Raw genomic sequence first — 15,251 nt, 5'->3', positions numbered from 1 at the left:
CACAGACTCAGGGAAGTTCCTAATCTTTATAGTACTCCTTGTCTTAATCTTCTCCTTGAAACCTCCTGTTGCAAATATTCTGCACCTGAGCTGGAAGTGTGAGCTTCTCCCCACAGCACTGTGGGGATCTCCCTGGGCAGGCTGAGTGCTGACCCTGGAAGGCGGCAGAGTCCCTGTCCCGGCACAGCCCTGGGGTGCAGGGACCCTGCTCTGCAGCACAGCCCTGGGGTGCAGGGACCCTGCTCTGCAGCACAGCCCTGGGCACCCCTGGGTGCTCACCCTGCAATCACCCTCAGCAGAAGATGCCATCATGCCTGTCCCTGTGAGAGGGCAGCAGGGAAGCCCTGCTCTGGAGCACGTTCTTCTCTTCAACAGAAATACTGTGAGAGAACCTGACAGATCCTGTAAACTGGGGGATGCACCAGCTTTAGGAGATCCCTCCAGGAACCACATCTGCATTTTCCTGCAGCCAGACTTACTATCTTAGAACCGTGAAGAAATTTTTCTCAGTGAGCCCTCGGCAACCTACCACCCTACATTGCCTTTAACCTCTCTCTGCCTGGCTCCTCTCCCCTCCCTGCTGCATGTGCAGAGGAGCTGCTCCTGGGCAGAGCTGTCTCTCTGCAGCGCTGCCGCTTCCATGAGCTCCCTCTGTGCCAGGAGCCCAGCCCAGCTCAGCTCTTTGGAGCTATTGTGGCTGGTGGTCAGGTAAGGATGTTCTGAAATCTTTTCAGCTGCTGAAGCCTCCAGATGCCTGTTCATTGTTTAAGGTTTATAAATACCCTATTACCCATAAATGAGAAGAATTTGTTATTGGTTATGAATTTGTCTTACGAAGTTTGGGGACATTCTGTGCAGTAGTATCTAAATGCTAAAAGCTAGGTCCTGCTTTCAAATAACCGTAGCCATTTGCTGTCTACAGTAACTACACATTCATATGAACTTACTGTAATATTTTTGTATCATGAAGAAAAACGTGGGTACCTAGATTAGGAGTCTCCACCTGCAAAGGTGCACATTTGGAATCAGCACATGCTGGAAGTAAGCTGTTTCAGAAAGAGCCACAGGGCCTTTAGAGCTTGGAAGCTGTTGAAAATCTTTGGAAAAACGGGAAGCAAAGAGCATGTTTCTCTGGCTGCAGTGCAGCGCGGGCAGGTAAAAGGCTGAGAGCCGCAGTTTGAATCCAGCTCCCTAGAGAAGGCCGGGAGTCCCTGCTGAGGCTTCTTAAAGGTTCTGTGAGGCTGGGCTCCTGCCCCAGATTTGAGTTGGCCCTGACCCTGTGCAGGCCAGGAAGAGAAGTGAGGGAAATGCACTCGGGACACAGAGAAACGTTTACCAATTATTATGTTCTTTTCAAAAATTTTGAGGTATTATTAATCTCTTGATGTAAAATGAAAATTCAAGCGAAGATTTACCTAGAATTAGCAGTTTATCAAGGCTACCTTATTAGAATTTTATAACATGCATTTAAATTGTACTTCCTTTTCCCTATAAGCATTCTCATTGAAAAAGGAAGCATAGTTAAGTGAACAAGATGGGGTGCATTTCATCTGTAGCCATCAATATAATCCAAGTAGAATGTTTCCTATTTAGTTAACAATTACAGGGCATTAAGAGACATAATGCATGTTCACAGAATGTCAGGGGTTGAAGGGCCCTGGAAAGCTCATCCAGTGCAATCCCCCCATGGAGCAGGAACACCCAGATGAGGTTACACAGGAAGGTATCCAGGCGGGCTGGAATGTCTGCAGAGAAGGAGACTCCACAACCCCCCTGGGCAGCCTGTTTCAGGCTCTGCCACCCTCACTGAGAAGTAGTTTCTTCTTAAATTTAAGTGGAATCTCTTGTGTTCCAGTTTGCACCCATTGCCCCTTGTCCTGTCACCGGTTGTCACCCAGAAGAGCCTGGCTCCATCCTCCTGACACTGCCCCTTTCCATATTGATCCCCAGGAATGAGTCCCCCCTCAGTGTCTTCTTGTCCAGCTCCAGAGCCCCAGCTCCCTCAGCCTTTCCTCACACGGGAGATGCTCCACTCCCTTCAGCATCTTGGTGGCTGCGCTGGACTCTCTCCAGCAGTTCCCTGTCCTGCTGGAACTGAGGGGCCACAACTGGTCACAATATCCCAGATGTTCCATGATTTGGATAACTCAGATTGAAACTGCTGGTTTGATTGTATTTCTTCCTTTATTGTTTTTACCTGTGGGTTTCAGAGGAACGCTCTTCAAGCAGTATCTCCTGCCACCATGGAGGTGTTGATGCGTGTTCTGGCCGACTGTGACAGCTGGGATGACAGGAGCCCCGAGGAGGTGAGCAGGAAGGCAGAGCTGACTCTGCAGTGCCTGACAGAAGTTGTCCATATCCTCCTGACCAGCAGTTCTGACCAGCGGCAAGTGGAGACAAGCACAATATTGGAGAACTATTTCAAGTTGCTTAATTCAGACCATTCAGCTTTACCTAATCCCAGGCGATGCAGGCAGTGGGAAAGCAGGTTCATAGCACTGCAGATCCAAATGCTGAGTAAGTACTCAATTGTGCAGTTCCTTTAAATATCTCTTGATAACTCTGAAGCAAGCAATGATTGAACCGTGATAGTAGTATGACTGAATGTTCCACTAAAAACATTGACTTGGAGAAGCAATTGAAATATTTTGCATATGTCGTCATTGACATCAGATCTATTCTTATTTAATCATTCACTACAAAAAACAATGCAAGAAACCATATTGAATTGCTACCATTTAACCAGGGCATCAAGGTTCACAGACTGCCCATCTCAATTTAAAAAAAAGCAAAGCAACCCAAAAAAACAACAACTTTTGCCAGGCAATAGCTATTACTGATCAGCACCTTAGTAACAGCAGAATAAGATGGGTCTGTACTGAAAGGCCCATGTGGTGGCTGTTTTGTGATTGTTCGCCTTTAAATGGCATTGTTGTAAACATTGGCCAAAGGTGATGGTCTGAAACACTTGGGTTTAAGTCATTGGATAAGGATTTGGGATTTGGATTTTTTCCACTTTGTTCCCAATGGGTAATAGAAATAAAGGTATTTCTTTTCACAAACTTCCAAGAAAACTGAGGAATAGTACCCAGGCAATGAAGAATGCTTACAATATAAGGCTGCTGTAGAATGCACAGTAATGGCTTGATGAGAAAGCGAGCATTTGTGTTTTAAATAAAAGGCCTGCTGCTTATGTACTCACAAATGGCAGTAACTCTAAACAGAGCCCCAAAGCAATCCAAGATATTTGGCAGCTCAATTTTTCTGTAGGTATAGTAGGTAACGTGATAATTTTTACAGCATCAAAACGTTTAGCTTTAGGCCTAGCACTCTGTGCTTAAAATACCGATCATTCTTTATCAAAGAATTCACAGCACAGTTCGTTATACTTTTTTTTTTTTCTTCATATTTATTATGTAATGTGCAGAAAAAATGCTTGATGGATTTGGAAAGTGTTTTGTCTTTGATGCCAGTTCTGTTTTAATTTTATAGATACCATCACAGCCATGTTAGACTGCACAGATAGGCCTGTTCTGCAGGCGATTTTCCTTAACAGTAACTGCTTTGAGCATCTCATTCGACTGTTGCAGAACTGCAAGGTAAATTTTCCCTTATCAGCAAATTTTTAACAAAATCTATCCTGTAGTATTGCAGATATATTCATTACCTTTGTGTCTTCTGTCTGAATTAGGTGCAATTTTATAGTGTCTACATACTAGAAGTAAAACTTTGGATCAGTTAGCGCCACTCATGCCATGAAAGTTCTGAAAGATCCAAGTTACTTTAAAATCTTTTTGTCGTTATTGTTGTTGTTATGAGGGTTATTTTGTGTGTGTGGTTTTGTTTGGTTGGTTTTGGTTTTAACGTTCTGTCACTGGATTGCTAGGGAGTCCCAGGTGCTGCCAGGTGGAGGCGTGAATTCTAATTTCAGTGGGATATTGTTCTATTTTAAAAAAAAAACCTTGTCGATGTGCCTTTAAGCGTTTCAGAATATTTGGGTCTTGTGTAGCTGACATAAAACATGAGCTCAAGCTGTTACAAATGTTCTTCAATTGTTCTTCTCCGTAGGATTAGTGTTTACATAGATGTTGTGTTTTCATCTCAGTCCCAGATGGTCATATTAGAATATGCAAGCTATAGTGTCTTCCAGTAATTGCTTCATAGATGTCATTTTTCCCTGTGCAAAAGGATGTAGCTGTGATGTAACTCTGTGGAATATTTTATTTCTCTTTTTGTGATATGTTGGTCACATAGCTCTTTTGAGCTCTTTTAATGCTAGATAATTTAATGGTAGCTACAGTATGCAATTTGATTCAAATCCATTTAGATTTTGGATTAGAACATAGTGCAGTGATATATTAGAAATAAATGTGCTTGGATTATGTCTTAGCTGTAGTTATAATCAGTGGCAGAATGCCAACTGACTTGAAGTGTTTTGAATACTGTATGTGGTTTTTAATCTTCTCGTGAAAATACATTGCTTGACCTTTCCATTCTCCTCTGTTTAGAAGTCTGTGCCTATTTTTGTACTGACCTTGTACTCCGTAAGAAATGTATTTTTTAGTTTCTTCCTAAATTATCAAGCAGTGCGATGTTTACCTATTTATGGAGACTCTGTGTTCCTGCTCTCATATGAACAAGTGGTGGAATTTAAGAAAGCAGGAACAGCTACGCTATTTTTGCAGCTTGCTCCTTTATTTTTATTCTGCCTATGTACACTCTTCTAAGGGTTTTTCCGGTGATAGTTTCACATATTACTGTGATTGGACATCAGTGCTGCCAGTTTGCTACATAGTGGGTTTTTTTAACCTTTTCCAGTCAAAATATCCCCAAAGATGAGAAGTGTGGAGAGGGTGAAGGCTGGGAAGTTGTGTGTCTTTTCCAATATACTTGTATCTGCATTCTTTTTCAAAGCCAAATAGGGAAGATGAATTTAGCTGTGCAATTAGGATTTCTCCTTATTAGCTGGGGGTAGAGACCCTCTTTCTAGATCTTTTTCTTTACTTATGAAACTTTTGCTACTGGATTTACCAGCAAGCAGTGTAAAGTGCAGTTCTGCAGCTCCACAGTCAGCAAGAAGAGTCCAGATATGGATCTGGAACTCAGGAAGCTGATGGATCTGCAGCAAATGTGACGTGCAAGAAACTTCTATGGAAAGGAGGGGGTGACGAAAATCCATACCGCTATATCTGCTATAGAAATCCCAGAGAACTTGGGGTATTTGGGGCCATACTTGTAGTCATACTTCCTAGTTCTTTGCATCTTTTTTTTTTTCTTTCATATTTGCTGTTTTTAAGGCTTATGAGCAAACTGTATTCCCTTAATTATGCTCTAGGGTTAGAGATCTGCACAACAGCCTTTTGAAACTGCTCGGTTAAGTTTTGATGATCTGAATGTTGCTTTTTCCTGCAACATCCAAAAGAGGGACGGTACTTTGGAGGTACCAGGAGGTGCTTATCATATACTGAGGGTCATTTAATAAGCTGCTTTGTTGGGCCTGAATCTTTTCTCATCGCCTAAACTCTCTTAAAGGTCAAACTTTGATCAAAGCACAATGACCTCTAGCAATATGCCTGGTTAAAAAAAAATATTCTTTTCTGAACAGCTTTAAAATAGAAGAATTAAAACCATCTGGGCATTGTAATACAAGTTTATGCATCCATTTTACATGTGTTATCAGAATTGAAGTAACCCATGTGAATTTTTTTTTCATGTGTCTGTGTCTGCTTCCCTTTGTTCTTATTTCTGATTGTTAATGTTATAATCCTCTGAGGCATGTTATTGTTATTCTGCCATATTAGGTGCCCTTGACCGTGAAGTACCTTTCAAAATGACTTGTGTGTCTAACTATGTGCTTTCACACCTATGTAAGTCCAAGTAGTATCTTGAGTGTTGTTCTTCTGTTTCTTGTGATTTATGGAAGTTGATTTCTCAGGTTGTTCCTCGTCAGAGAGACTGTCTAGCACATAATGGAACAAAATGTATGAGGAAAAAGAATTATTGTTCTTTTTTTTTAACTATTCAGCAAAAATGCAGATTAATGGAGGATTGTGTCTCACCGGTGTGAGAATTCTTCTTTTCGGTGTGTATGTGAAATACAAGTCCAAGGCAGCCTCCACAGGTTTGGCTGCGGGTAACTGTTTAATGCAATTATATGCATTATTTTTGTCTCTGTTTCTAACAGCTGTTTTTAAATGCTAACAATAAAGTGGCAGACAAGAGTGAGAAAGACCTTGCCAACAAATTACTGACAGAAATGAATGAGGACCAGGTACCTACCTAACCTGTCTTTTGCTCCAGTTGAACTCAAGATACAATCACAGGAGAACTGATTCTTGTGCTTCACCTTAACCATCTTCTTTAAGCCTTCTGCAGCAAGATGAACTTGTGTTGCTGCATGCATCAGTATTTCCTGTCTCTGGAAAATAATTCTTCTGAATAACAGATTGAAATCAACCTCAGTTTTGTTCATCTGCTTCAAATTGCAGATATTTGCAATAGCTTGAGCCTCAGTTATGCTTTTATTAAGGAAAAGGTGAAGTACATAAATGGAATCCAAATGAATTCTATCAACCTGGTGGTGATTTTTTTCCCCCTCCCTTTCCTCTTTTTTTGCTTCTTTGTCTCAGCACTGTGGTGGTTTGGATTCTGGGGCCTTGTTTGTGAATCTCAATGGTTGTATTTGATGTCCTGATTCTTTGCTTGTCATCAAGAACAGATGTTCACAGAACAATGGACAGGCTGAATCAGGGAGGTAGGAATAGCCTGTTGCTTTAATTTTCCCCAGATATTGTGGAAAGTTTCAAGTGCAAATTGTTGTTGTATTAATTTTATAGTAGAATGATTTGTTCTAATTAAAAATGTAAAGAAATGCTAAATACAAGGTATAGTAATCTACAAATTGTGATTCTAACGAATAGCTTTGGCTTTTTTAGAAACGCAGGGTGACACTCTAGCCACATGTAAATGTTTCTTCACATCTAACACGGTCTTCAATTCTTGATACTTTGTTTTCAAAATATGTCTGATACGCATATATTTCAGAGATGATGAAACAGATTTTGTTTGCCCAGTTTTGCTAATTAGGTGTACTGATGGATGTGAAACAGTGCTCTGACATTTTTGTCCTTAAAACCACCATGAAAATATCAATGTGAACAAGAATGATAGAAAAAACCCTCAAAAGATAAGTTAAATTGGAAAAAGAGATCGTGGTCAATGCGATGAGGGCAGGGGTGAGGCAGCCCCCTTGCTGTGCTGGTGTGCCTTCTCTCTTCTAATTTGTGTGTGCGCTGCACTGGTGTGTAGGGACTCGGAAGGAAAAGACGACGCTTTATTTGAGCTGGCGGTGCCTGGTTGTCCAGCAGCACACACACACACATGCTGCAAGGGGTTTCCTAGTTTGTTTTCCTCCCTCCCTCTTGAGGTTGTCCATTAGCCGCATGAGGAAAACTTGTTTGTCCGTAAGAATATTTGAAGAGTGATGTGTGTTGTAAATGCCTCTCTCATCTCGAAGTGTGTGCCTAGTTGTCTATTGTTATGTACTTCTGTGTAGACCTTGGGCTTATAAAATCTTGACTACTGGGAAGATGATTTTGGAAGCATGTTAGCGAGCTCTTGGTTTCCCTCCTGGCAGGAGGGCACCGTATAGATTTTGGAGCTGAACTCTCTTTGTGCATTTGTATATAACTTCTGTCCCTGCTGCTTTCAGGTGTTTCAGGGCCACCTGGACCGCTTGGCAGTGTCAACCATTCAAGCCCTCACTGCAGTCATGCACAAGTCTCCAGCTGCTAAGGTAACAGTATCTATGAGAGGTCTGCTTGCAGGAGGCTTCTTGATCTTGTTCCCAGTTAGTGTTTTTATCACCGTATCTTGATGAACCTTGCTAATGAAGGTGTGCGGATTATGGTCATACGTTCCTGCCAGATTGGAATAGCTGATTAACATCCCTTATCCCTTTATTTGTGTCCAAAGGCTGGACATTGACCCATCTTTCTATCAGAACTAGAAGGTCAGAGCGTTAATGGCAGTTGGAACCTGTGTAAAGGAATTTCATGGTTACTTGCCCCAAGAACCTGTGGGGTAGAATTAGCTTTTAGGAAAACTTCCTTAGAACACTTTCTAATTTTTGAAGTGTTTAGAATGGGTAGTTTTTAATCAAGCTGGTCTAGGAAAACCTTTCACTCAAAAATTAATGTCTGAATACTTCTAATTCTCAATGTAATCATTTCATGGTGTAGTTTACATGAGAAAAATAAAGCTGTTAGTATTTTGTGATAGAATTAACATTTTGCTTATACCAAAGGAATTATGTTATAGGTAATTATTAAAATATAACTTTGATCTTTTACTTGTTTATCTGCATGCTGCAGTGAGATCCTTCTCATCTGTGGCATGCTGGCCATCACAAAGTGGACATGATCAAAAAGAGACTGCTAGCCTGTAAACGTCTTTCTTGCATTCTAATTATTTTGTATCTAGTATTGTATTAAATTAGAACCTGCTGCAGTAGATGAGCAATTTGTGTCCGTTTTATTTGTTAGTGAGACTGGGATTTTTATCCTCAGGAGGTCTTCAAGGAGAGGATTGGTTATGCACACATATATGAGGTACTAAAGTCGCTGGGTCAGCCCTCGCGAGAATTGCTGGAAGAACTCATGATTATGGTGAGATATGCTTGCTTTGAATGCTAAAACGCTTACATCTTTTCAAGCTTTCGTCCTCTGGCTCTATTTTATTGTATTTCATGTCTGAGTTCTCTGCTGGTTTTCAGGCTGTTGAAGGTGACCACATGGCTGTTGGGATGCTTGGCATTAGTAACGTCCAGCCCTTATTGCTGCTTATCCAGTGGCTTCCAGAACTAGAGTCACACGACCTGCAGATTTTCATCTCAAATTGGTTGAGGCTAATCTGCTGTATTAACAGACAGAGTCGCGCCACGTGTGTCAATGCGAACATGGTCATCCGGATCATTGAGACGCTAAATTCCCACTCAGCGCTCCATTGTACTTGCGCAGAGAACTTGATTGCCCTTCTGGGCTCTTTGGGGAGCCAGTCAATGGGCTCAAAGAACTGCTTCAACTCATACGGCTCCTGAGGACTGAGGAACCAAAACAAGCTCACCCGTACGTTGTTCCAACCATGCGAGCCATTCTGGCGATGGCGCGGAAGCAGGGCATGGCCAGTGCCTTGCAGTACTTCAACCTGAACCACAGCATGGCCGGAATTGCTGTTCCATCAATTCATAAGTGGCCAGGCTCTGCGTTTTCTTTCAACGCTTGGCTCTGCCTTGACCAGGACCGGGTGGACCTCAGCATGACCAGCAAAAGTGGCAAGAGGAAGCAACTCTATAGGTATAGTTACTATAACTGCTTGAACAGCACAAATCTGGGTCAGCTCTTCCCTGTGGCATATGGTTCCCTATGACATGTGGTACTCCTGTTTATCTTCATAGAATGCGATATGTGGCGCTTGGTTTGTGAAAAGGAGCAGTGTCATCTGTCACCAGAGCAAGGCTGTGTTACAGAAACAAGCTTGTAGTTTCTCAGTTTGTAATGTTTCTTTGTCTACGGTTTCAACTCCAAATTGTATTAAGGTTCATAGCTCAACCAAAAAAAACCCAAAAGAGCTAAAAAACCCACACTCCAAAAGAGAGCAGCCTTCCCATTGTGTCCTGTGAAGGTAATGAAGTGCGTTTCCTATATTAGAGTGCAACAAAAGGACACCCTCATTTGCTTAAGTAGCAGTCATTGACACAGATGGTTCTCAGTATAATTTCTCTTTCTAGGTACTAGCCTTCAGCAGCAAACAAAATGCAGAAGGGGAGAATACCAGCTGAAGAGTCTTTTGCTCCCTTCAGTCCATTTTACTGCACAGCAGTTTCAAGGGAAATGTTGAAGAATGCAATTCTAGTCGTAACAGAATTGGTATTTTCAAACCCCCTGTGTCTTAGAGTGTTACTTCTGCTTATCAGTAACCACAGAGGCAGGTGGAGACCCCTTGGATTTGCATGGCTGCCCTGTGTGTTTGGGTAGCAGAGTCCCACTGCAGTTCTGAAGTAGACTGTAGTTCTAGAAAATTGCAGTGGAATTGCCCTGCAAAGTAAAAAAGCTGTGATTGGATTTCCATGCGATGCTATTATACCAATAGCTGACTGCTTTTCTGTCATTTTATGTACAGTTTTGAAGACATCATTCTAGTTTTGGGAATCTAGAACAGTAGTGCATTGAAATGAATAATAATTTTAAAAGGAAATGTTTAAATATTCCAGTTTCAGCTTGAAATGCTAAACACAGAACTAAATCTAAATAATTAAAATTTGATCTAGCTGGTATGCTTTACAGTGTTTAACTGTAAGATAGCTTATATCTGTTGAGGTTGCCTGTAATATTCACGTGCTCTGTGTGTGTATGTGTGCTTTTTATTGATAGATGCAGATATTTGATAGTGCAGTAGTTAAAGCACCCACTTGGAATACTGGTGCCTAAGGATGTGTAGCAGGTTTTGATAGCTGTTCAAAATTTATATATAGTTTTTCATACTCAAGTGCTTAAAAATTGGAAGGTTTCTCAATATTGGCAGCTCTACCAGGGGCTGTCAGACACAATTTCGCTGATAGAAAACAGCAGAGGTTGCAGGCCAGTCTGTTTATTACAATATTGTAGCTTCCAGAGTCTGCAGCGGGCAGGACTTTGCAGCAGAACCAGCTTGAGCTGTGTGGGTCAAACTGAAGCATTATTTGCTGGGACCAGGGTTATGTTCTCAAGTAAAAGATGGATGCTACAAGCTGCTCTGTGAGCTTTGTGGATCACCTTTTAGCCTGCATGTCCTGTGCCTTGGGGTCCCTCCTATGAGGCACTTCTTCATCTTGTTTTGTCTGGAATAATAGTAGGAGCCAGTCAAGTAGTAGATATTGGACCAGTGACAACGACTCAAGTTGGTTTGCTCCTTACTGAATGTACTGTTAGGTGATTTCCAGTAGTTTTGATGAAGTAAGTACTTGATTGTGTGTTTTGTTGTCTTTTTCTTTAGCTTTTTCACAGGAAGTGGCATGGGGTTTGAAGCATTTATTACATGCTCTGGGGTACTGGTAGTTGCAGTTTGCACAAAGAGGGAATATGCAACAGTGATGCTGCCTGACCATTGTTTTTTTGACTCTCTCTGGGTAAGATTTGATACTGAAAAACTCTTTGTTCGGGATAGTGCTGATAGCTCAGAAGTCAAAGTCCTTTTTTTTGTTGTTTTACAAATGGTCTATTTTATTGTATGTAAATAATTCATTGCATAAGAACAGGCCTAATATCTAATAATGCAAGCAATTTCCATGTAGTTTAGTGATTGATTGAGCTAAGTTATGGCTATGTTATTAGGTATTTGTTATTGATAAGCTGGTGACAGCATTGTGCTTAGAGATCTTTTTAACATGCAGAATTCTTTTATATTAAATTATAACAAGCATAGGTGGCTGCGGTGCTATGTAATTTGATAAAATGTGCTCCTTTGTTTCTTCCTTGCCTTTTTCTACTCCCATACTTAAGCACTAATGTGAAAGAGCTGTATCTCTCTCCCTTCAAAAACCTGTTTGCATGTAAACTACTTTAAAATGGAAGCAGCTGACAGGTGGTCTTATCTTGTTGTTGTTTTGGATTTATTCTCTTAAGTGATTTCCTCACCAGATTAGTAGAGCTGAAGTTGAATAGTATCATACAGTCATCTCACTGCTTTTTAATAATGACCTCCTTACTTTATGTTGCTTAACCAGCACAACGTAACTATTGTTCACATGCCTGGCAAGAGGCCCTTTGGTCAGAGCCTCGTGTACATCTACGTCAACGGGCAGCAGAAGGTCTCTGCCCCACTTCGATTCCCTGCCATGAATGAAGTAAGTTCAGCTTCTGAATCATACCCTGTCCCGACGCGCTCTCGTGGAACACTGAGAACATAGTTGGCTTTTTTCATTTTGGAAATTGTGTAAGAGCTTAAGATAGCTTAGCCTACTGCTAATAAACTGCCGTTCAACTTTGGACAGTGTCCAGGGTATCAATTTGGAATATAACCGTTCATTGTTGCTTGTTTAGTCATCTCAGTTTAAAAGTGAAATAACAGATTACCATGATTAGATTGTGGGGTTTTCCCCAACATAGTTACCTGAGAATACTGACATAATTTATGATGGGTAATCGTACCAAACCACACATCTGCCCTCAGGACTGATGTGACCGTACTTAATGAGGAATATTCCCTGTTGTTTTCAACAGTAATGGTTTTTTACTTGTATTTTCTGTATGTTCCCTTAATAGCCTAATCTCATGCCTGCTTTGTTAGCTGGATAAGCAGTTTACACACAGTTAATCTAACCATTTGAACGTGTCCTCATTTAGCCTAAAAAAAGAAAAAACAGCAAAGTATATGTCCAGTTTAGTTTTCTTTATAAGCATTGTCCATTCTTTTTTGTGGAACAAATACCATTTAACCTGGGCTACAACGCTGAATATTCTCTGTCTTTTTTAAGTTCCAATTTGGTATTTGTTAAATGTGTTGACCAAACACTTAAATCGGACATAATCGTAGCAAAATCAGTATAACACTTAAAAAATGAGTGTAAATGTAATTTCCATTGCAAGATAAAACTCTGGATTTTGGCCCATCTTTAGAATAAGCACTGTAAACACCAAGGTCGCTAAAACCATGGCAGGTAAGGTTTATTTAGTTAGATTTACTTTGTCGACTGCAGCAAAAAAAAAAAAGAGGTTAGGTTTACAGTATGTGTTTTGTTTTCTTTCTTCCATGTGTGACTTTCCAGTCTTTCACGTCTTGCTGCATTGGTTCTGCTGGCCAAAGAACAACTACTCCTCCTCCATCTCAGATACCAGATCCACCTTTTTCCTCCCCTGTGCTGCCCCATCGGACGTCGCTCGGGGGCATCCTCTCTGCTGGGAGTTGGGGCGGGATGCTTGGAAAACCAGAGCTCATCACCAAGATGATCTCAGCAGGGACTCAGGACAGTGAATGGGGATGTCCAACATCTTTGGAGGGCCACCTTGGGTCAGTGATCATCTTTCATGAAGCACTGCAGCCTCCTCAGGTGAAAGCGTTGTATTTAGCAGGTGAGTGGTGATTGTACTGGTTTTTGTGGAATGAAAGGGATGAGTTATGGAGAAGACCCCGTGGAGCTTAGCTCTACATAGACACATAAAGAAGTTACAATCCAGAAGAATTGCAGAGCTGGCCTGAGTGAGAGCACTTGATAACAAATAAGCTTAAAATGGAATGATAAATATTTTATTACTTTTATTTAAAGTGTTATGTTTGCAATAAGCTCATCTATCTGTCATATGCACAGATCTGCAAAAATATAAACATGAGGTAGTATTTTCATTTTTAAGTTCTTAATTTTTGCTACTGTTTGCCCACACTTGAGTTTGCCATTGAGACTCTTTAAAGTATTGCCCTTGTTTTGATAGGCTACTTACAGGTGACGTATGCTTGGGGATTTTTCCATAAGAATTAATTGATAATTAAGAGGTTATTTTTAAGAAACATTCTGATAAGCTCTGTTTTGTAGTTCAAGGTGTTAAGGTATTAAATTTCATAATGACTTGAGGTTGTTAGAGATTAGCATGAAAACACTTCCATCATTTAAAGGAAATATTTTGCATTACTAAACAAAAGCTCTCTTGAAGGTTACTAATTTTCTGAACATTTGGGCTTGATGACAGAGATTGGTGACAAATACGAGGTAGATATTTGTAAAGAGAGAAATATTAGATCTGTTTGAATGTAAAAAAACCAAATCCTTTGTATAGTTAGGTATGGTTTAGAATATCCTATGTGTTGCAACGAAGCATAGTAGTATAAAATCTGTGAATTAATGAACTGCATTGATATCCAGTGTATTCTTAAATATATATGTTATAAAGATATACTTGATGTATCATTTTAGATGTATATATATATTTATATTTTAATAGGTCCAAACTGTTTAACTCCATGGAAGTCTCAAGAGGCTGAAGTAGCAGATCTCCCCAGTAAGGTTCTTCTTCATTATACACCAAAGGTATGAAATAATACATAGCTTCTCTGTGATTTCACAGCGTGCAGTAATCTCAGAATATGTTCTAGATGGTCTCTTTATTTTTTTTGCTGTTGCTGTTTCGTAGAACAGGTGAGCATACCATCTTTACACTGTGCTTATTTTGGGAAGATAAAGAGCAATAAGAGCTTGCTTAAACTGTAGTCTTTAGCAGAGATAAAAGATTTTTCTCTTGTTTGGCAAAAGAACAGAATTGTCTTGTACAATTGTGAATGTCAAATCTAAGATAACATATATGATGTTTCAGCCTCTTCATTTGTTTAACAGGCCTGCAGAAACCAAATTTGTCTTGACCTGTCTGCAAATCTTTTCCGTGGAAGACTAACTGGAAACAAAGTAGTAAACTGGGACATCAAGGTAAATGCATACTGAAGAAGCAGAACCTGATGTAAATACGGCAGTGGAAGTTGTGTATGTTCAGCTAACTTTTGGAATGCTGGAAGTTATTATCATACTGCAAATGACACTTAGCAGACACAGCATGTTTTTTGTAATGGGCATGAATGGGTTAATCCTGTAGCTGGAGTAGTATTACGCTTATTGAGAACTTACAAGTCCTACTGCTCTTAATGTCACAGGTAATGCATTAAGTTATATTGGTAGCTGACTATTCTTCATAACCTATTCAATGCATGTTGCATATTGAAAGCATTTCATCATCTCTAGGGAATTCTGTCATGGTTTTCTTACAGTCTTAAACTCTGAATTAGATTAAGGTTAGTGGGGTTAAGTTAACACTTGGGACTTTCTGCTATGTTAGACATATAAAAAATATTATAGAATTACAGATGACAAGGTCTGGAGTTAAAATAGTACAAGAATCTAGCATTTTTTAAAGAGAGAAGTTAATGTAGTTATCTTATTTACTTCTGGTTTTGGGTTGGCACAGTCCAAAAGCCTCATTTCAGAGAAAACAACAAATATTCACTGAAGTGTTGGACCTTATTCTGTCTCTGCTGTACACTAATTGACCAATACTTTTTCCTTACTATTGGATACATTGGGATATCTGATTCTTACAAGCTATGCAAATCATCTTTGTTTAACTTTTGCTAGCAGTTGTAATCACAGCAATACTGTTATATTAGTATGGGAGCTTAAGAATTAACATTTTCTGGCTAAACCTGCTTGTAGTTTCCTGCTCAAACACTCCGTTATA

General features: G+C 40.2%; 1 pseudogene across 1 annotated transcript in view; it reads left to right on the top strand.

Annotated features, from left to right (window-relative positions):
* Positions 1-310: 310 nt before the first annotated feature.
* Positions 311-15,251, top strand: part of LOC308041735 (neurobeachin-like protein 1) — a 347,706-nt pseudogene continuing 332,765 nt past the window's right edge. The window contains exons 1-13 of the transcript in view: positions 311-382; positions 661-708; positions 2,211-2,517; positions 3,493-3,599; positions 6,185-6,271; positions 7,712-7,795; positions 8,568-8,666; positions 8,774-9,353; positions 11,032-11,164; positions 11,762-11,881; positions 12,803-13,106; positions 13,971-14,056; positions 14,360-14,449. The product of the transcript in view is annotated as a neurobeachin-like protein 1 (transcript). The remainder of the gene's footprint in view (positions 383-660; positions 709-2,210; positions 2,518-3,492; positions 3,600-6,184; positions 6,272-7,711; positions 7,796-8,567; positions 8,667-8,773; positions 9,354-11,031; positions 11,165-11,761; positions 11,882-12,802; positions 13,107-13,970; positions 14,057-14,359; positions 14,450-15,251) is intronic.

The sequence above is a fragment of the Nesoenas mayeri genome (genome assembly GCF_963082525.1).
Source record: "Nesoenas mayeri genome assembly, chromosome: 6".
NCBI classification, from domain to species: domain Eukaryota; kingdom Metazoa; phylum Chordata; class Aves; order Columbiformes; family Columbidae; genus Nesoenas; species Nesoenas mayeri.
Note: the sequence above shows the minus strand (reverse complement) of the source record. Positions and strands in the feature narration are given on the sequence as shown.